The 20,374-nt window shown below is 55.4% G+C and overlaps 1 long non-coding RNA gene across 1 annotated transcript; it reads right to left on the bottom strand.

The window, feature by feature from the left end:
• Positions 1-362: 362 nt before the first annotated feature.
• Positions 363-1,602, bottom strand: LOC136792438 (uncharacterized). Its single transcript, XR_010836232.1, has 2 exons — positions 1,540-1,602; positions 363-1,327 (listed from the first exon to the last, which is right to left on the bottom strand). It is a non-coding gene; the product is annotated as an uncharacterized lncRNA (long non-coding RNA).
• Between the last annotated feature and the right edge of the window lie 18,772 nt (positions 1,603-20,374).

The following is a 20,374-nucleotide window of genomic DNA, read 5'->3' as shown; positions in this document are numbered from 1 at the left end:
GGACTAGAGACCCTCCTCCAGAACATGGCGGACGGCCTCACCACCCCCATTCCTAGGGAGCCACTTCCTGCCACAGGTATTAAGCCTCCAGGTGAGACCCCCTCCCCACCCTGGCCACCTCGGGGGTCGCTGCCCAGCCCGACTACAGGGGTGTGGAGAAAGCCTCCTCTCACTCCTGGCCTAGAGCTCTGGATGTAAGTGTTCTCGAGTGAGCTTATCTGTTCCAAGGTTGTCTCCCTTTGACATCTCACCCTTGCTGGGTGCAAATACGTATTACTATATCTATCCAATACGTATTTATTCTATAATATAAATACAGCCACACTGGGGAGACGGAGAGGCCAGTGAACTAAATACATAAATCAAATGAATTTCAACCAACGTCAACAGACCGGTGCTGATCAAGAAGTGAGTCAAATTTCAACCGACATCGAGCCGAAGTGACACGTGTGTCTGTGAACGCTGTCGCGTGCTCGCTAGACACAGGCCCGCTGCTCTCAGGGGTCCTGGGGGACACGAGGGAAGCCTTAGCCGGCGTGCCTCTCCCACCCACCACCCGCCCCCAGGAGGAGAGGCCAGCGCTCTTAGCCTCACTGACACCCCCAGAAGAGTCATTCCCGGGGCCCCAAACATGCTCACGATACCCAATCAACATTCACACTTTAGGTGCCCAGAATGCACATCTGTCCTTGCGTTTTCTGACAGAGACCAACAGAAGTCTTGTCTTCGTAGATGATATCCTAGCCCCCGACTCTGTTGATGCAGGAGAAAACTGTTCATAATAATGTAACATTCTAAGAAGTTCTGAACGATGCAAGGAGGAGCCTGGTAGCCTGAAAAGTCAGGCCAATCCCACAGGCCAGCCACGCCAGTCGCTTTGCTAATCTTGCAGAGCTACACCCTAGGGTGCTACCCCACAGCGCTCATCCCTCATCCATTTTGTTGGAAAACAAACACATCTTGAGCCAGTGAGGGTAATTTCAGTGCGATGCTGGAAAGCGCTCACCGTGTCTTACACAACAGTCAAGGGGTGGCCAGCCCGTGGCTTGCTCTCTCCGCTGCCCTGTCTCTTCACAGAGAGAATTAAACCAAAAAGACCCGTTTTCACTTGCGTGGTTTCCATTGATTTTAGAATCACGTCTTAGACCTTTCAGAAAGGTCGCAGAAAAATCACCAGGTTCCTTCCACTCCACAGCGTAACTGTGTCAGGGCGTCTCGCATATCCCGCATGACGCGGGGGACTGGAGGAAGGGACTTTGTAGGGAACCGCGCCGGGGAAGCCTTTCCTTGGTGAGTCGTGGACCTTCTGATCGCAATTCCGGTCAATCTGGAAGAAGCAACGAAGGGACCAGTGAGGAGACAGAACCTCCGTGACCTGCGGAGTCAGCTTCGTGGTTAAGAGGAAGTGGGGGTGTTCTGAATGTGGTCACGTCCTGTCCTCAGTTCACTTAAGCTCCTACCGCCCTCCCCTTCCCGTCACTAGTCCTTTGACAGGTGAAAGTACCACCCAGAGGAAGCATCACTTTATCCAATTCTCACCAAGGCGTCCTGCGGTCGGACGGGACCCTCCACCTTGTCAGCCTCCCCTCAGCTCCCTCCCCCGCCCCACCCACAGTACCGGGGAGAAGATAAGGACCAGAGAGACCAGATGGCAGAGCTACTAGGGAAAGTGAGGGGAAAGATAAATGCCCCGACTCTTGTTTCCTCACACAAGGGGGGAAGACGTGGATTGCCATTGGCTGAGTTTTGAGGACAGAAAGAACATACTTGGGCCGCATAATCACTGCATCACATAGTTAAATAATGCTAGCTAAGCTCGAGTGAGTCACTCTTATTCAGGTACCTAAAATACCTCTTAATGCCGAAGTTTTCTCTTTCTGGAAACCAGCACAGCATGTTCAGAACATTCCAACCCCCTGGGGGCGTAAAAAGCTACAGCGCTCTAAACAAGCAAAACCCCCCCGAGAGCATGAGTCTTGTATGCGTCACAGGATATGCGGTGGGTCCTCCCAGCACTAACAATCATTCTTCGAGATTTTCCTTCCAAAAATGACGTGTCAGGGAGGCATGTGCCCTCCACCCAGGCCGGAGGAGACGGCGTCGAAGCGAGGTCATTCCAGAGCCAAGATGAGGTCCAGGCCAGGCCGTCCTGGACAGGGTGGCAAGAGGCACTTAGTCACACGATGACAGAGACAAAACATCCTCCATGAAGTAAAAGTGAAGTCATGCAGTGATGTGGTCCTGGCGGCTTCAGGGAATTAAACTCTTTCCAAACGCTCTTCAATACTCACGGGGAATCATTAGCCAAACCCTCGATCTTTCGCAATCCACCTTTTAATTAAGCATCGCTGTGCTGACGGCCTTGTTAGCAAATATGACAGTATGTTAAAAGTGGAAAAATAATGAGTAGAAAGTCAATGCTTTCAACAATGAGCAAGTGGAATTTGAAAATAAAAGCACAATGCCACTCATATTAGCATTCAAAAGAAGAGACTACGTAGGCACAATGTTAACAAAATAGGTACAAGATCTATGTGAGGAAAACAAAACTCCAATGAGACAAATCAAATAATATCTAAGTAAATGTCCACCGTATTGTCCAAATTTCCCTTCCTCCCAAGTTCACCGATAGAGTCACTGCAATCCCCACCCACATCCCCGCAGGGGATTTTGCAGAAATTGACAAACTGACTCTAAAGTTTATCCGGAGACACAAAACCCCAGAAGTGAAAACTTGCACATTAACCCAAAGAAGAGCTTCTATCCACCCAGAACCTTCCATACCGTCAAGAGACAAAGGAGATGGAGCCACTGACCGCAGGGAGAGAAAGACAAGAACAGAGTTACCCTCCCTTAGGTCTGAGAAAATAAGGCCAAATCCTCCAAATGCCAAATCCTATTTATCATCCAGAGAACAAAGGTCCTTAACTGCTGCCTCAGCTATCCGAACACACTCTTCTATCCAGTTTCCAAGTCATATTTTTACACACATCATTCTAGACTCTGTAGAACCTGGACGGTTCATGCTGGGTGATCCGTCCCTCCTCCAGCTAAGTCGCTGCTCCTTCAGCTGATATTCTGGGTGCGATTTATGTGCCAGGCACTTGCCACACCCCAGAAGCCCGACCCTGAGAAGATGGACATGGTCCCAGGTACAGGGTGTGTTGGATTGCGGATTCCTCGTCTTAAAAGTAGTGGATGGGAGTGGATATGGACGGCTCACTGCTCACTTCCACCCCAGCACTGGATTCATCCTCTGTGCCTCAGTCTCCACATCTGTAAAGTGGGCCTAAGAATAGTACCCGCGTCACAGAGTTATTGCAGAAATGTGTGAGCTAATACTTAGAATGATGCTTGATACTTGGTCACTACTCAACAAGTACTACTGTTATTTATCAACACCGTGGTTGCTTGTTTCCTAGTACTGTGACCCAGACCATAATGTCCGATGGAGTTATGATAATCAGCAAAGGAGATATAGAAAGAAAAGTTGTACAAATATGGCTGAACAGACATAATTCAAATACCTTATTTTAAAAAGCTAAATGCTTTCATTAAAATTCGTCCATTTTTATTTATCAAATGATCCATAATTTAATTTTATTTGCTCTTTTTTCCTATGAATAAGATTAACATACTTACTTTAGAAAAGTTTAGTTAAAAATCTAAATGTTGGGACTTCCCTGGTGGCACAGTGGTTAAGAATCCGCCTGCCAATGCAGGGGACACGGGTTCGATTCCTGGTCCGGGAAGATCCCACACGCTGCAGAGCAACTAGGCCCGTGTGCCACAGCTACTGAAGTCCGTGCATCTAAAGCCCACGCTCCAACAAGAGAAGCCACCGCAACGAGAAGCCCGCGCACCGCAACAAGGAGTAGCCCCCGCTCGCCGCAACTAGAGAAAGCCCACACACAGCAATGAAGACCCAATGCAGCCAAAAATAAATTAATTACTTTTTAAAAATCTAAATGTTACCAATAATCCAGGAAGTAACCCTCAAAATAGGAAGAAATGAATTTGCCATTTTTCATCATCCTCCAAGGTCTAAAGAAAGGACCGTCTCAATCCCCCATTTACATGTAAGTGATAAGTAACCGGCTAATAACAAAGGAGGAGGGATGCTTTTCCTGCTTCTGTATAAAAGCTGGTGAAGGTGCTCTCTGAACAAACCTAGAATCAGGACACTTGGAATCACGGATCCTAGAGTGAGGCGCTCCCCGAGCCCAAAGCCGACACCTAGGATTTCAGGCTCACAGCCACCGGGCCACCTGCCCAAGGTCATTGTCGGCAGCCAGCACAGTCATGCTAAGTGGTCCCGTGGGCCTCTCGAAATCCTCAGATTATCCCAAATTCCTTAGCAGGCAGAGGACGGAGCCCGGCCGCATTCTCCAAGATCCGCTGTTTGCACCACTTTTCTCATGTTTACAGAAAAGCGACTGGAATAATCCACACAGCTCGGGTTTCCAAGACACCGTCACGGACACGACTGCATTGCCGTGAACAAGTCTCTCGACCTTGGAGGAAGTTCCCGTTTCCCCAAATCTCCTGCTGCCCAAACCTCTCCCCACTCGCCAACCCCGAGCCGCTCAGTGGCTCTGTTGCTGCTGTTTCCCCCAAAACACGTTTGTGCAGCCAAGACACCACCCTCTGTCCGGGGGCGGCCGACCCCAGACACCGGGCACGCACACATGCGGACCCACAGGCCGGACCGTTCAGGAGCAGCGTCAGAGTTCTGTGCTCTAAGCAAAGGAAAAGCCTCCCCTGTCCCACCACGGCCCCCAGCCTCCTCCTGCCCCCGGCGCTCCGAGATTCTGCCCGTGAACCTGGTTTTCATGCAGGACTTCCGCCCACCTCAGTGGGTCCCAGAGCACATGCTTTACCCGTGCTTCTGCCCTTTTCTGGGTCCAGTACCAGACCTTGGGTCAATAAATGCTGGTTGACTTAAATTGCACCAACGAGAAAAAGAGGAGCCCACCAGGCCAACGCTTGGCTGAGTCCCTGTGATCCCTGACATTTCGCTCTCGACTCTTCCGGAAAACAGACGCAAAAGAAACCAACCACAAGCGTAAACAGACGTGCATCTGAGCTGGGAGTTCTGACAAAAAGAAGTCACAAAAACATACACTATATCCGAATTGAAGAAAGAATTACTGTTTTTCTTTCTGTGTGTTGGAAAAACAAACACCAGGATATAGGCTGGAGTTAATTCTGCTTTTTGTTGGACGATACAAACCTGTGGCACCTATTTGAGTCTGGAGATGGGATTGGAAATCTTGAGCAATATTCTGGGAGGGTTTTTTTTTCTTGTTTTACTTTTTTTTTGGCTGCATTGGGTCTTCGTTGCGGCGCACAGGCTTTCTCTAGCTGCGGCGAGCGCGGGCTACTCTTCGTTGCGGTGCGCGGGTTTCTCACTGCGGCTTCTCTTGTTGCGGAGCACGGGCTCTAGGCGCGCGGGCTTCAGTAGTTGTGGCTCGCGGGCTCAGTAGTTGTGGGGCATGGGTTTAGCTGCTCCGCTGCATGTGGGATCTTCCTGGACCAGGATTGAACCCGTGTCCCCTGCATTGGCAGGCGGATTCCTAACCACTGCACCCCCGGAGACGTTCCTCTTGCCTTACTTTTTAAACAAATGTGAATTACACTAGGCAAATATCTTCTGTCATAACACAAAGGATGTTGTTTTAGAACAAAAGGAATGTCGTAAGACACCATCATCACATCCAAATTCTTAAATGAGTTGCTAGAATTGTGAGAATGAAGGTAGTGTCCCTTTGTCCACAGAGGAGCTCCAGCCACAGCTCACGTTCCAGGGAGGACAGGGGAGGCTCCTCTACACCGTCGATGGATGGACGGAACCACGTCATCATCTTGAGAGCCCTGTGTCAGCAGCACTGGGGGAAGCAGTTTCCCTCTTTTCCAACCACTGCCCCTCACTCCTCACTCTGACAAGGTGAAGGGTCCACCGTTTCCACGTGTGACAGCGAGATGCCTTCAAAGAGCATCCTGCATCCAAACATGTATTCTACCGAGCTTCCTGGGGGCAGGGACACGTGAACATTTGGGGTCCCCCACACTGTAGAATGCTTACTGTCTGAGTCCCTTTGGGCTGCTGTAACAGAACACCCCACGCTGGGCGGCTTATAAACAAGAGACATTGATTTCTCCCAGTTCTGGAGGCTGGGCCTCCAAGATCGGGGCCCCCGCAGATTCCATGTCTGGTGAGGACCCACTTCCTGGTTCACGGACTGCCGTCTTCTCCCTGTGTCCTCACGTGGAGGAAGGGGGAGCTCTCTGAGGTCCCACTGATAAGGCGCTGATCCCCTTCGTGGGGGCTCCACCCTCCTGACCTCATCACCTCCCAAAGGCCCCCCCCCTCCTGCACCATCAGATTGGGGGTTAGGGTTTTAACATATGAATTCTGGGGGGACACAAACATTCAGTGTATAGCATTCAGCATCCATCATCTATACCCACTACAGGACCACAGTGACCTGCAAACAGTGTGACCACCAGAAATGACCCTACCCCCCAAACAGCCTCTGAAACAGGGGGCGCCCCCCTGACCGAGAAGGACTGATAACAGGGATGGTCAGGTTAGCTGGGGGTCCGCGGCCAGGCACAGCATCTTAGGCTGTGAAGACTTTCCTGCCACACAGATCGGTGACCGCTGCTGAGGTGACTTCTGGTCAGAGGGACCCGGAACCTGCACTTGCCAATTGTGGTGATGGAGGACCCGCTCCTCGAGGCAGAGCCCTGGACTCCCGCACTGTCCTTGCCTGGATCTGAGCACAGGAGACGCTCCAAGCGTACTTTAGAACCTGGTGTGTTCAGTTACTTAGTCACTTTCTTTTATTCTCATTTGAAGGGAGCTTTTAGGTAGAGCAATTAACATATTTCCCATAGGCGTTCCAAGTTTAAGTCTTGATTGATGGACTTAGGTGTTAAAAAAAAAAAAAATCTCTAACAGGTGGAAATGCCATAGAGATCACAGCACAAATTACCACTTCCATCTGGAAAGGTCTACTGCTTTTAATTTGTAAACCAGCAGTCCTCACCCCCAAGGTAAGGGGGCTGTATCCTCAAAAGAAGAAGAGCAGAAGCCGTGATTAAGAGCAGCGTGTGTGTGTGTGTGTGTGTGTGTGTGTGTGTGTGTGTGTGTGTGTGTCCGTGAGATACCATGGTCTCGGGCTCAGCATTGCCTGAAAAACAAGTGCCTCGTCATTCATATCTTGGTCCCATTGAGGGAAAACCTGCAGTGGGGTCACCAGGCTGTGGAAGAGTCGAGGGAACCGCATTCAAAGATCTTGAAAATTAAAGTGGTTCATCACAATTATTCGGTTCACTGATATATGCCCTTCTCTTCAGTCGTCAAAATGGGAAAGTAACAAATGCAGAAGGAAACACACGGAAGCCACTTTTCGGAAGGTTAAGTCGTGAGCACAGTTTCTCAGCCCAAAGGGGGAAGCAGAGCTGACGCCAGGCACAGGGCCGCTGACAAGCTGTCACCGCAGCCCAGGGAGCGGGGCCACGGGAGCATCCAAGGCAGGAAGGGAGGCGGAACAAGAGCAGAGAGGCTGAAGTGATTGCGAGCAGGAACCCTAACAGGGAAGACCAACTCGGACTCCATACTGGATCTGTTTCTTTTACCTTTGTTTTCTGCTGCTCTTGCTACAAGTTCATCCCTAAAGGGATGTTGCTTGTAGCTTAAAGTGTGCCTAATGGCCCCCAGGCCTGAGTGATAAGCCAAACGACTCTGTTTCACTCACAGGAAACATCCTGAGCTGTGAATGGCTGCAGGAAGGAGGAGTTTGGCACACATGCCCTCAGAGTCTGGCGGGAACCAGGAACTTACGGCCACTTTCACTTTACCTCCCCACCTACCCCTCTCTATTCTATAGAAGAAATGAGCATCCAAACCCAAACCCAGGCAAGATGGGTCTTTGGGACACGAGTCCACCCTCTCCTCCATCTGCTGGCTCTCCAGATAAAGTCGCTGCTTCTGCCCCGACACCTTGCATCTGGATTGATTGGCCTGTCGTGCGGCGAGCAGGATGAGGCTGGACTTGATGACAGAACAAAATCTGAGGCAGGTGTGAGCGGACGGGACCTGGACAGGAGAAGAGTGACACGAGGGGAGACCAGGACCGTGTAGGAGACTGGCTGGGCCCCTCGCCCTTGCCAGCAGCGCAGGGACCCTCCTCAAGGAGGAGGTCCCCTCGCATCGCTCATGGCCTGCTGAGCAGTCTGTCTTTTCCACGTGCCATCCTGTCTGAGGCTGGGCTGCTTCTTATTCTCAGTGCAGTGCCCACACCCTGGACCCTCGGCCTCCTCAGCAGTGAACCTGGTGACGAGCTGTCACTCCCGGTGAGGGGTGCTGGGCCCGAGGGGGGGCCTTAGCAAAGCCCCTCAGGTGAGGAGGCCGAGGCCCAGGCAGGAAGCAGCTCTCACGGTCACATTTACAGGGTGGGTGAGACTGGCCTCCCGTGCAGCCTGAGCTGCTCTCCAGGGGCCCCTTCCCACTGCCAGAGTCTCCAGTCAGTCCAGCTCCAGTGCTCGGTGGAGCCTCCATCCTCACTGCACGGGGACAGGACCGTCCACCCGCCGGGGCCAGATGCTTTTACCGACTTCCCATTGAGCCCCCGCAACCCCCTTGAAAGCAGAGACATCGTTCCCTCTCTGTGCAGAAACAGGCTGAGACTCAGAGCTGAGACGCCTGCGTTCACGGATGTGCTGAGCGCTGCAGCTGGAAGTCAAACTCCGTCGCTCCGTCTGTCTCTGCAAAGCTCAGGATCTTTTCGTCACATCAGGGTCCTCAGTCAGGGTTGCAAACAGAAAGCTCAGAGCTGAGAGGGGAAAGGTGATGGCAGCAGGGGTGATTGTGCGTGAGTGTAAGTCTGTGTTCTCATGTCTCTGGTAGTTTTTATTCTTATTTTGTGGCCGCACGGTATGCGGGATCTTAGTTCCCCAACCAGAGATTGGACCCAGGCCCTCGGCCGTGAAAGCATGGAGCCCCAAGCACTGGACCGCCAGGGAATTCCCTCCCTGGTAACTCTTTCAATCACTGGTTGTTGAGCTGAAACTCCTTTTTTGATGAGAATGTCTCCTGTTGAAAGAGGTTTTCCTAGCAGAAGGCGTTGGCTTTTCAGCCAGCATTGTGCAAAAGGGGGCCCGTTTACCAGGGCTTCTCCCACGGCTCAGTTTTGAGAACCAGCCCTGCCCGGCTCCGTCCCAGGTGAGCCGAGGTGTGTTCACGGACCTGTCCGGGGAGAAGCCTGACGTGGGCTCTGGGTCACAGAACGCGCTCTCCTGTCGGCCGGGCGGCGTCTGTGGGATAAAGGACGCCGGGCAGTTCGCACCGCCGTGCTTTTCTCCGCAGATGTGGCAGCTGCGCTGGATTAGCCACCTTTGGAGAAAACCAGGTGGTTAATGAGACTCAAGAGACGACTCCGTGACTAAACGGCTTCACATCTCCGGGGCAGCTGCATCTGTCAAGAGGCGATGCCTGCGTATTTGCGCCTTAGGGCAAGAACGTCCCTTCCACAAGGGGTGGGGTTTGGGTCTGCAGCTGCTGCTCCGCCATCCGGCACCAGGAGCCCGTCCTGATGTCACCGTGAGGAGCACTGGGTTTGGCCTCGGAAGGTGGCTGCTCAGACCCACCAGCCGGTCTCCTGCGGGGCCAGGTTCCCGGGATGGGGTCTCTGCTGGGCGCCCGCTCCTCCCCCAGAGGCCACGGGGCTGCTCCTTAGGTAGGACGGCTGAAACGGTGCAATTGCTTCCACTTGTAAGATAACTTAGGAACGCTTCCAGCCAGTGGTGTCTCATGAGTCTGCAAATTTACTTCTTACGGGAGATGGGGGGGGGGGGAGTTAGCCCAACTGCAGAACCGACGACACAGCGATGAGCTTTATAAAATGTTGACTAAACTGAAGAATGCCTGGCGGACCCCTCTTGATTTCAAAATCCAGCACTTATCTCAGTTCACCCGGGCCCCTGCAGCCACAGACACACATTTTCCGAAATCTCCGCTGTCACCTGCCTCTAAAAGAGACCTCTTTTCTGGAGTTTTCCTGCCAGCTTTTGTTCTGATCATGACAGCGTGTGATGCCGTCGGCTACCTCTGAGCTTTCCGGCCTTATCTGTCAAAGGCTGAGAGGGAAACGCAGCACCCTGCCTGGAATGGGGGCCGATCCATGGACCCGAAGATGCACCAGGAGCGGGGTGTGCAGGGACCCGCATCCCCGAGGGGCAGGCTCCCCTGGGACCAGAGGGCAGGAGGGGACCCGACACTCCTGGGGGAGAGCTGGGAGCCGCACCCACGCTGTGACTTGCTGAAGGCTTATCAGCAGAAACGCATAAAGGCAAGATTAGCTGTCTGACAGGGGAAAGCTGCAAACATCAATCTCCGGGGTTTGGGGTTTGGGCGGACGTGAGAGAACAGGGAGGGATGCAGAGGTGTCTGCTCGTCTGAGTCAGGAGGACTAACCCGGAAGGAAGCACGGTTTAGGTTTACACGCTGAAGCAAAGGGATTAGCGAGCAAGGCTCAGCGCTTTCTCCCGAGCGGCTGGGATTTTCCGAAATGCCCGCAAGAGTGCAAAGCAGTCAGGACGGAGGAGGTGACCCTGTTCTCCCAAGTGTGAGGAGAAGCCCGAGGAGTGAGTAACGCTTAAATAACGCCCAGGCCGTGCTTCGGTGAGGAACTCTTTTCCTTTGTAATGTTAGCCCTGGGACAAAACCCGTGCCCTATGACCGGTCCTCGTGCAGGCCGACTCCAGATCTGCGGGGGCCACAGGTCCAGGAAGGAGATCTGGAAAAGCAAGCGCTTGTAGACACTCACTCACCAAGGGCCACACTGAGACGTGGGATATTTGCTACTAATTCAAGATGTTTTCAGTAACTCGAGTCGGGCTCATCCGACAGGACAATATTTTCCCCCAAGAACCGCCCTGTGACAGCTGAGAATCTGAGACTCAACACGGAAGTGACTTCATCAAGTTTACACCGAAGCATTTGAAGGTAAAACTCAGGACTCTTGGGGGACAACGTTTTCCTTGAATTCGTCCAATCCAGACAGACCCAGGACATGGACAGTGACCAAGGTGACAAAGTCTCCGGGACAATGTCAGGGTCGACAGCCTAAGGACTCACCCTGCACCCGGCTAAGACAGCCAGACACGAAACGCAGCAACACCTGCGGTCACCACGTGGCTGCGGCCTGCCTGCCACCTTGTCCACACCACCCTTCCCCGGGTCTCTCCGCCGGGGCCCCGGGAGGCCTCCGTGCCCGCCGCTGCGCAAGTAGCCACGGTTTCCTCCCCCTGGAACGTCCCTCTTCCTCCTCAGGCCCTGAGAAACTTCCAGGTCTTTCCAGACCCGTCTTCACGGGTCTCCCCTAATCCCCTCCCACCTTCACCGACACCCCCAAGCCTCCCCACCCCTTCGGAGTCTTCCAAGCATTTGTGCAGGCCTGCGGGGCAAGGGCCTGTCCTTCCTCAGTCTCAGCTACCCAGCTGTACTTGAAAATGACTAACGGGAGAGAAAAACGCAGCTCTCTCCCACTGCAGGGGCCTGACTCCAGCGGGACTTTGTTTCTCCTCTGCCGTCCACGCCGTCTGTCCAAATCGGTGGAAAGCTCCTCCTCCCCCCACCTGCCCCCAACATCGTTTACACCTTTTCCCTTCTTTTCCTAGTATTTTGTGGTTTCATTGTTAAAAGTTCACCTGTGAGCCAGCGGCACTTAGCTCCGGTGAAGGAGTGAAGTGTGCAGAGATGTTTTAGAACCTGTAACTTTCTCTCTCTGCAGCTTTAAGCTTGTCAAGAGAGATGCAGATTTTTGAAAAACCAGGGAGGCTACAGATTTTCTAACATTATGGATTTTTTCCTTTACAACAAACTCAGAAAGCCCAATGAACAATGCTATCCTGCTGAAGGCAAGTCCCCTGAGAACGGTCCTGGGAGTGAGTACAGCAGTTACAGGACTTGGCTGGGCCCTCACCAGACACAGACGACCCCCCGTGCCCCCAGGGGCCCACATCGCGGTGTTATTTGCAGGCTCGGACTGCCACCTACTGGAAACAGGCAAACACAGACAAAAAGCAAAAAGGAAAGCAGGCTTTGCCCAGAGAACCTTTCACTCTAGGCAGGACCCACATCGTGACTTTTGTCCTTGGAAACCTAGTGCCAGAGTGAGGAGTCCACACATCTCAGTGGCCGTGGGATGGGAGCGGGGCCCCGGCTCAGAGAGCTTCTGCACGACGCTATAACTTAACCCACAGACCATGTCAGAGGACTCAGGGATCCCAGCTGAACATGGAGCTAGCCGTGAGGAAATTGACGCTTGAATAACCTGTCGCACAGGGAAATATCATAAGTCGCATAAGCACCTGTCCTACGTGAAATCTAAGTACATATTTTTAGCCGCAGTCATTTCTCATTAAATGGAGGCCTTTTATCATCTCGTGATAAGACCGAGGTATTTCAAATATCCTTAGAAATAGGATCCAAATCCCATAATTTACAAAATTCCCAGCAAGCCTCCCCCTTGACCCTGAGACTGAGTCCCTGTGGGTGGTGCCAGTGACAGTGGCTGCTGGTTGCTGAGCAAACCAGCTTCCGTGTATCACCTCCTCGGAGCCTCCAACACGATGGACCGGGTGGCCCTGGGGTTATCTTCATCCGACAGGTAAGGAAACGGGTATAAAGGAATTAAGAAGCTTTCCTAGGGTCCCACGCGCCTGGAAGCGGCTGAAACAGACTCCCCGCTTTTGCAAATTTAATTTAATTTTTAATTTAATTTAATCCTGGAACAATCCATACTTTCCACAGATGTGTGAACGGGGGAATCACAGATGTTTCGAACTTGACCCAAGTGGCACTCTTTGGAAGAGACTTTTCCAAAGGGAGAAAACTGCAGAATGCCCCCCGAAACCAAATAGAGAAGATCTCACTCGCGTGCTGTTCTGTTAAGGCGCGCGTTGCTCTGCCTCGGGGAGACGTTTGCGGTCCCCTCCAGCCCTCTCCCCACTTCAGAGCACAGCCCGCCCCTGCGTCTCTGAGGCTCCTCCATCCCTCTCGGTGTGTGAGGCTTGTCGGATCATATCCAGTCTAAACGACCCACTATGTCTGCTCCGTTTGGGCCTGTGGTACTTTGTTACTGCAGCCAGAGAAACCCATACAGCATCTCAGACTGGGGCTGGGTCTGTGTGGTCCGAGCTCCCCCCGTGGCCCTGAAGTTCAACAGGAAGCTAGAGGACCCCCCACCTCAGGTGGTGTTCGGTTTTCACACCCAGTGATCCTTGAGATTTGTGAAGAGACAAACGGTCCTCTTGGTCTTGGGGGTGAAAAAGTACCCACCGTATGCAACGATTTTTGGCTGCTCTGTTTCTATCATGTCCTTGTAACATACTTTGTGACATTTCTCTCACCTTTTACTCGACTTTAATCCTGAGGGGCTTGGCGGTGCTGTGGTGTCCTTTTAGGCCCAACGCATCGCCCGGCGCATAGTAGGCCCTTCATAAACATCTGTTCACTAATGCACCAAACACTAGTCGAGTGTTGACTGTTGGTTGGGATTGGAGGGGTGGGCTCCGGATACTGTATGTGATGTCTGGGAAGTCTGACCTCCTCGGTCTGTGTGAACCAATGGGAAGAAATGGAGCGGGAAAAGCAGATTCAGTGCTTTCCGGCATGTGATGAGCACAGCTCCACCCCATCTACGAGAAAGCGTCCAGGGAGCATATGGGGCGTCCTGCTGTCCCCCGGGTTCCTGAGGGCCAGTGTCCTTGAGCGCCCAGAGCCCGGGTCTCTCTAGACCTCACGCCCAGGAAGTGGTCAGTGAGGCCACCGCCCAGCGGATTCCTGAAAGGTTACCCAGCAGTTCTCAGTGGGTGTCAGATTCGGTATGTTTACGTTTCGGGTGGGAAGGATTACGTTAACTTCCTTTGATGTCTTCACTTAATCTTCAAAGCAGTCACAATATTATTAGATAACTCCCAAGACCACTGCTTGGCGGTTCTATTTAATCCAAGCAATCTAATTAATTGAGGGGTTTAGGACGGTTTGCGGGGGCTGCGTGAGCTGAGCTATTCGATCAGCAGATGTGGGAAACGATGGGTGTCCCCGGTGGAGGCCACGCCGCGGGAACGTTTTCTCACTGCTCATTTCCAGAGCACGAACTGCAAATCCCGTTCGGACTGGAAATGGGACAGAAGTCTGCCACTGACCTGACAGTTTGGGCGTTTCTTAAGAAAATGTGTGCTAACCACTTGGAGGTCGTATTAGAATAAGAACAGGGGCTTCCCTGGTGGCGCAGCAGTTGAGAGTCCGCCTGCCGATGCAGGGGACGCGGGTTCGTGCCCCGGTCCGGGAGGATCCCACGTGCCGCGGAGCGGCTGGGCCCGTGAGCCATGGCCGCTAGGCCTGCGCGTCCGGAGCCTGTGCTCCGCAATGGGAGAGGCCGCGACAGTGAGAGGCCCGCGTACCACAAAAAAAAAAAAAAAAAAAAAAGAATAAGAACATACAGAATAAAGCCCTTTGAGCCCAGCTCCGTGCTCTCCGCCTTCCCCCCTGCGCAGCCCGGCGACACCACCCACGGGCGGCCCCACGTCTGAGACCAGGCCCAGCTCGGGCTCCCCCAGCCCGTGGGACGCAAAACCCCCGCCCCAGGCTGGACGCCGCCCTCTTCTGGCAGCTGCCTCACCGCGAAGTTACTGTCGCAGCACCCCGTTTACAGAGAGGGCTCGAAGACAGTAACGGAGGGGGTGGAGGGGGTGAGACCCGAGGGCTGGCGCGGGCTTCCGGCCGCCGTACCCCGGCTGTCCCGGGCCGAGGGCTGCTCTGGTGAGCTGCAGGCCCACCGAGGACCGAGGCAGCCTGTGGCCCCAGCGCCCATGTCTCCGTGGCCCGGCCTGTGAGGGCCAGAGGCCGTGAACGTTCTGGGCTCAGACGGCCACAACCCTGAGACAAGAACCGGACAGCGGCTGGCAGAGAGGCTGCGCTCACGGGACAAACCGAGCTGGGCCCAGAGGCCGGATTGCAGGTTGGGGCCCTGGGAAGAGACCCCGCGAGGGCCGCCCGCCCCGGTGGCCGGGAAGGAAACCACGGTGGGTGCTGGGGGCCGCCGGGGACGCCAGAGCCCGGGCCCTGCAGCCAACGGGCCGTCCACGGGAGCACGGCCCCGCCGGGGGTCCCCTCGGCCCGACAGCGTGCACAAGCGGGCCGGCACCCGTTCACCGAGATCCTGAAGGCTTTCTTCTCTATTACCGGCTATCCAACGAGAGCACGTATTTGACTTCGAAACAGAAGCTATTTCATGCAGTTCTGGTGTTTTAAAGTTATTATTGGATAATTGCTCTTCTGTGAGAAATGAAATGTCCGCGGCTCGATTCTGCAGCGCCCCCGTCACCCCGTCTCCGTGTCCTGGTGTCTGAGTCACGGCGGCGCTTTGCATGCCCTCCCTCCCTCACCTGGCGTGCGGGCACCTGGTCACCGGCGGGCTCTGGGCCGGGGTCTGCCCGGAGGCAGGGACCCTGCCTGCCCCCTCAGCTCCCTGGGTGAGGTCAGCAGTCGAGCACAGCCGTGTGCACAGGGCAGGGGGTGAGGGACGTGACGGATTCTGCTGGTAATTCGGTCTGAACGGCTCCCTCCCTCTTCTCTGTACCAGTCCCTCCCTTTTCCACAGCTGCACAGTCTGTAAGGGTCGCCTGCAGGGTGATTTCACTTAAACGTTTCCATTAATTTCCCTCAAGTCCCTTCTCCTTAGCTACTCTTAGCATCAATTTGGAAATCGGGCCCTTGATCATGTCCGAGTCGTCCTGGGGCCTCCTGGACACCAGACAGTGGGCCGGGGACATCTCTGGAAGCCCAGGAAGCCGTGGCCTCAAGGAGCCACGAGGCGGCAACACCGAGATGGGCGAGCTCGGGTGCCCAGCCCCTGAGGTCCCCGCGTGGTGGCCTCGTCCCCACCCATCGGGCTTCTAGCCGTCCAGCCACTCTACTCCCAGGTGGCCTGCAGGTCTGAGCAAACCTCTCAGCTCTTCGCAGGCCCGAGCCCCGAGTTCCTGTGAAGTCTGGAAACTGGGCAGGTCCCGGCCCGGGTGCTCTCGGTGACGCGGGGCCACATCCGACCCTAAAAGGGGTGCTCACGGGCCGCACACTGCACACCTGATTCCAGGAGCGCTGGAAGACAGGTGGGGTCTCGGAAATCCAGGGTGGAATGGGGCCGATTCCTGGCCCTTTCCAGCGTTTGAAGGAGAAATTCTGAGAGACACAGGAACAGGTGTGCACTCGTGCAGGACAGGGGCAGCTCATCGATGCCCGGTTAGAGTTACGGAACCCTGTCCCGTTCGACTTCTTCTACGTATCTTTACTGAGCACCTACTGTATGCTAGACAGTATCATCGGTGATGGAGTTACAAGGGTGAACGAAATGCCCTGGTTCCTGGCTGAGGGGGAGGCTGACTCTTACAAAACATGGGACTCAGAGCATGGAAAGTTCTAGAAGGAGACAGGATGCAATGGTCCAGGATATGGAGTGGACCCGCCTTCGACACCTCCTCCCCTCCCCTCCCCCTTCCGCCCCTCCGACACCTCCTGCCAACAAATGGAACTTCCCCAAGCTTGGTCCCTGGTTTTCTGTGTCTACGGTCTGTCTTTGGTCTCCCCTGTCCACGGCTCCAGCCCCCTGCCCCTTATCTCCACCCTAAACGTCGGCTCTCAATTCCAGATGTACAGTGGACCCAACAGCACCTTTACATTTCCAGCTAGGTGTCTGGCAAACTCCTCAAACTGGGGGCATCCAAAAGTCTCTCAGGGGGCCCCACCTGTCCCCAGGCGATTGTCCCCCCGTCACCATTCCTCCCTCCCTTCCCGCAGTCGTGACCTCACCAGCAGCGCCCAAGCACTCCCCTGAGAGGCGAACCCAGGACCCCTGCGAGCCTGTGTTCTTAGGGAGCCCCCAGGCTGACTCTGGACGGTTGATGCCCGTCTCCCCCGCACAGGTCAGGAAGCAGAAGACGCTTGGGAGGCCCAGACGCACCCGGGCGGCTGTGGCCCAGGCCTCTCTCCCAAGCCATCCCAGGAAGTCCCGCATCTCTGCCTCCGGCCCCTGCCGCGCTCTCTCCTCTGTGTCTCCTCCATCGCGAGAGGAGGCATCCCCAGGTCCCTGCGCCAGGTGAAGAGCAGAAGCGGGCGCTGACACCCCCCACACACCATCCCCATCCCTGCCGGCGCCCGGCCTCACCCAGCTCCGACCTCGGCTGTTTGCCTCGCAGACCTGGAGACCGGCTCCCTGACTGCCTGCCCCTCCGCCCCTAACAGAATTCCCAAAAACACCCCCGCGCCTGGACGTGCGCACCCACCCCCCCCATGGATGCCCTGCTTCCAAAGCTGGGCCAGCCTGCTGCGCTCACCGAGCCCGGCCTGGCCCTCCCCTCCCGGGCCGCACGGCCATCCACGGCCACAGGCTTCCCGGGGGACACCGGGACGTCCCTGCCCAGAAGGTGGGCGCGGCTGCAGAACTGGCTCTTCCGGCCTCAGCCCGGTCGAATCGGGGGCCGTCATCCTTGCTGTGGGCCTGCCTGTGCCCTGGGGGGCTTAGCAGCATCCCCGGAATCCGCCCCCGCCGGGTTGGCACCATCAAAAATGAAGCCTGGCCCCACCCCGAGCCCCCCTGTGCTGCCCTGCACCCCTGCACCTCCCCAGGCGTCTCGTCTGGGAGGCCGGGACCCTCTAGCTGCTGAGGCAGAAGCCAGCAGCAGCGAAGGTGCACCCACGTTGCTCTGGAGGCCCGCTGAGGGGCTTCTAGTATCGATGCATCTTTCTTCCCACGCCTGGTAAATTAAGTTTTAAGATTTATTCACTCAGTAACCACTTATCCAGCATACGTTGTACGCCGGGGCTGGTCCCAGCCCAGGGCGTCTGTCCACGAGCAAGTTGGGGGCTGGGCGTGTTCTCAGCGGGAGAGGCGGCCACGACCAGACACAGCACAGGGCGCGGCGGAGCCACGGGGCAAGGAGGGCCAGGACGCGGGAGGCACGGGCACTGCTCTCCCAGGAGCCGGTTATGGACGGCCGTCTTCTTACTGCGTCTTCACGTGCAGGAAGGGCGAGGGGCCCCTCCCTGGGGTCCCATTTATAAGGCGCTGACCCCATCTATGGGGCTCCACCCTCATGACCTCATCACCTCCAAAGGCCCCACCTCCCCACACCATCCTGTTGGGGGGTTAGGATTTCACACGTGAACTTTGGGGGAAGGCAGACATTCAGACCGGAGCAGCTGGGGTGAGAGGTGTGTGGAGAAGAGTCAGGGGTGGCCTCAGAAAGGCCAGCGAAGAGGCAGGTGCCAGGCCTGGTTCCTGGAGCCCCTTGGCCGTCAGAGTCCACGGTGAGTCACCCCGCGGGGTACAGGGTCTCTTGTTGAGATGGGGGGAGTGTTCTGGAATCGGTGGACACACTGGAAGTCCCTAGGTTACACACTGAAGATGACGATGTTCAGGACAATAGATTATTATCTCAATCATAATAATAACAGCAAAAGTGTTTAGAAATCCAACGGCACTTGCCTTGCTCTGAGAAACAGCCCGTGTCCTCTTCGTGACCTCTGACGGCCCCGGGCCCCTGCCTCCCCAGCCCTCTCCCAACAAGCAGAGTGCACCCCGCTGAGCGCCTCGACTCCTCCCACTTGCCCGAAGCATACTTTCCTGTATTAGAACCATCTTAGGATGGATCATTGTGCAGTCTGGAAAAAAGACCTTTATAAGGAGTGTTAGGGACCAGGAAACATGCTTAAGAAATAACTCTGTGTAATAAAGGCATGAGACAGTGGTACGGTCCGTCCAATCTTAATCACGTCAAATATACGTGTATGCAAGAAAAGTCCCGAGGAAGGTGCTGCAGGGAAACGTAAGGAAATCCCCAGATGGAGCCCTGGACACGTGGCTCTGAAGATCATGACGCTTCTCCCAACAGTGAGGCCCCTGGTCGGCACGTGTCTCCACGGTGATGCCGAGGCTGCTTTTGGTGGAATGGGGGGCGTTCGCACACCTGCCTGAGACGAGGCAGCACGTCTGCGAGGTCCCTGCCTGAAGCCCTGTGGACGGCTGTCTGCTCACGGGACACTCTCGTCTGACAGGTGGGGAAGCCAGGCCTGAGAACGGTGAACGCAGAGGCAGTGGGTGGACCTCACGTCGAGCCCACGGCGCCTGCTGCCCTGGAAAAGGAGGAGAGGATCCGTCCTCCTCATCGGCTGTTTCATCACAGTCAGGACTGAAATGCGGAGAGATCGCCCACGTTCCTCAGACCCCAGAAACCGGACGTCTGTGGCGGAGGGAGGTTGAGGACAACCAGTGTCTCTCGGGGATACTTTCCCGCCTTTTTACGTTGAGCTTGTATACCTCTCATGGGCGGGGAGGGGACGCGAATTTCTTACCCCTGACTCTAGTCCTCCCCTCACTGAAGCCTTGCAACTGGCAAGTGCACTTAATGTCAGCCTCTCTTAGCTCAGCAGCGCACAGCAGGACACAAGGCACGCTGAGGAGGGCGGGCTAGGGCGGGCTCCCCTCCCTCACCGTTTGGAGGCCCGGGGGAGGCGGGCTCCGCAGGACCTCACTGTATTTTTCAGACTTCATTTCGTGGGAGCAGCAGCGGGGCCTCTCGAGAGGAAGGGCTCGTGCACAGCCAGCGTCCCCCCGCATCCCTCCCTCCCGCGCCCGTCTCCTGCGGACTCAGGGCGCTGCCCTCTCCTTTCCCACGACGCGACCAAACCATCTCAGTGCCTTCAAGACACATCACGCCCGCGCGCGAAAAGGCAGCTCTGCCCCTCCGCCCTGCTGCCTCACCGACTGCCGTGGTGGCCATCCTGGGGCAGAGGCCTCGACGGTGCCCCGGGGCTCAGCTAGCCCGGGGTCTCACTCTGAGGTCGAGGAAGGCCCCTCCTTGCAAGTGAAACATGAAGTCAGAATCCAGGGTGTGAGCCGCCCCCAGGGAGGGCCTCCCCGGCGGCACACGCGTGCAGGAGGGTCGGGGCGCTGGCTGACCCTCTCCGGACCTCTCATCCCACAGGTGAACGAGCTGAGGAATGTGACCAGCAGCACAGAATGAGCCAGGATGCCCCAGGTTGCTGGGATCAGCCCCAGCATGTGTGAGCCTGTGGGCCTGGGCTGAGGCCCAGGAAGCAGCATCTCTAACAAGCTCCCAGGCAACGCTGGCGCTGCTGGCCTGGGACCACGCCGAGAAATCGCACAGTTAGAGGCATGGCAGGCTTGGAGCTCGGGCCTCCTACCTCCTGGGCCAGGGCGCTTTCTGTTCACAGTCCACATCTTCTTTGACTCCAATTAGCAAAAACTCGATCAATGAAAGAACTAATATATCAAACAGAAGGTTG

Source organism: Kogia breviceps, chromosome 13 (genome assembly GCF_026419965.1).
Source record: "Kogia breviceps isolate mKogBre1 chromosome 13, mKogBre1 haplotype 1, whole genome shotgun sequence".
Taxonomy (NCBI): Eukaryota; Metazoa; Chordata; class Mammalia; order Artiodactyla; family Physeteridae; genus Kogia; species Kogia breviceps.
Note: the sequence above shows the minus strand (reverse complement) of the source record. Positions and strands in the feature narration are given on the sequence as shown.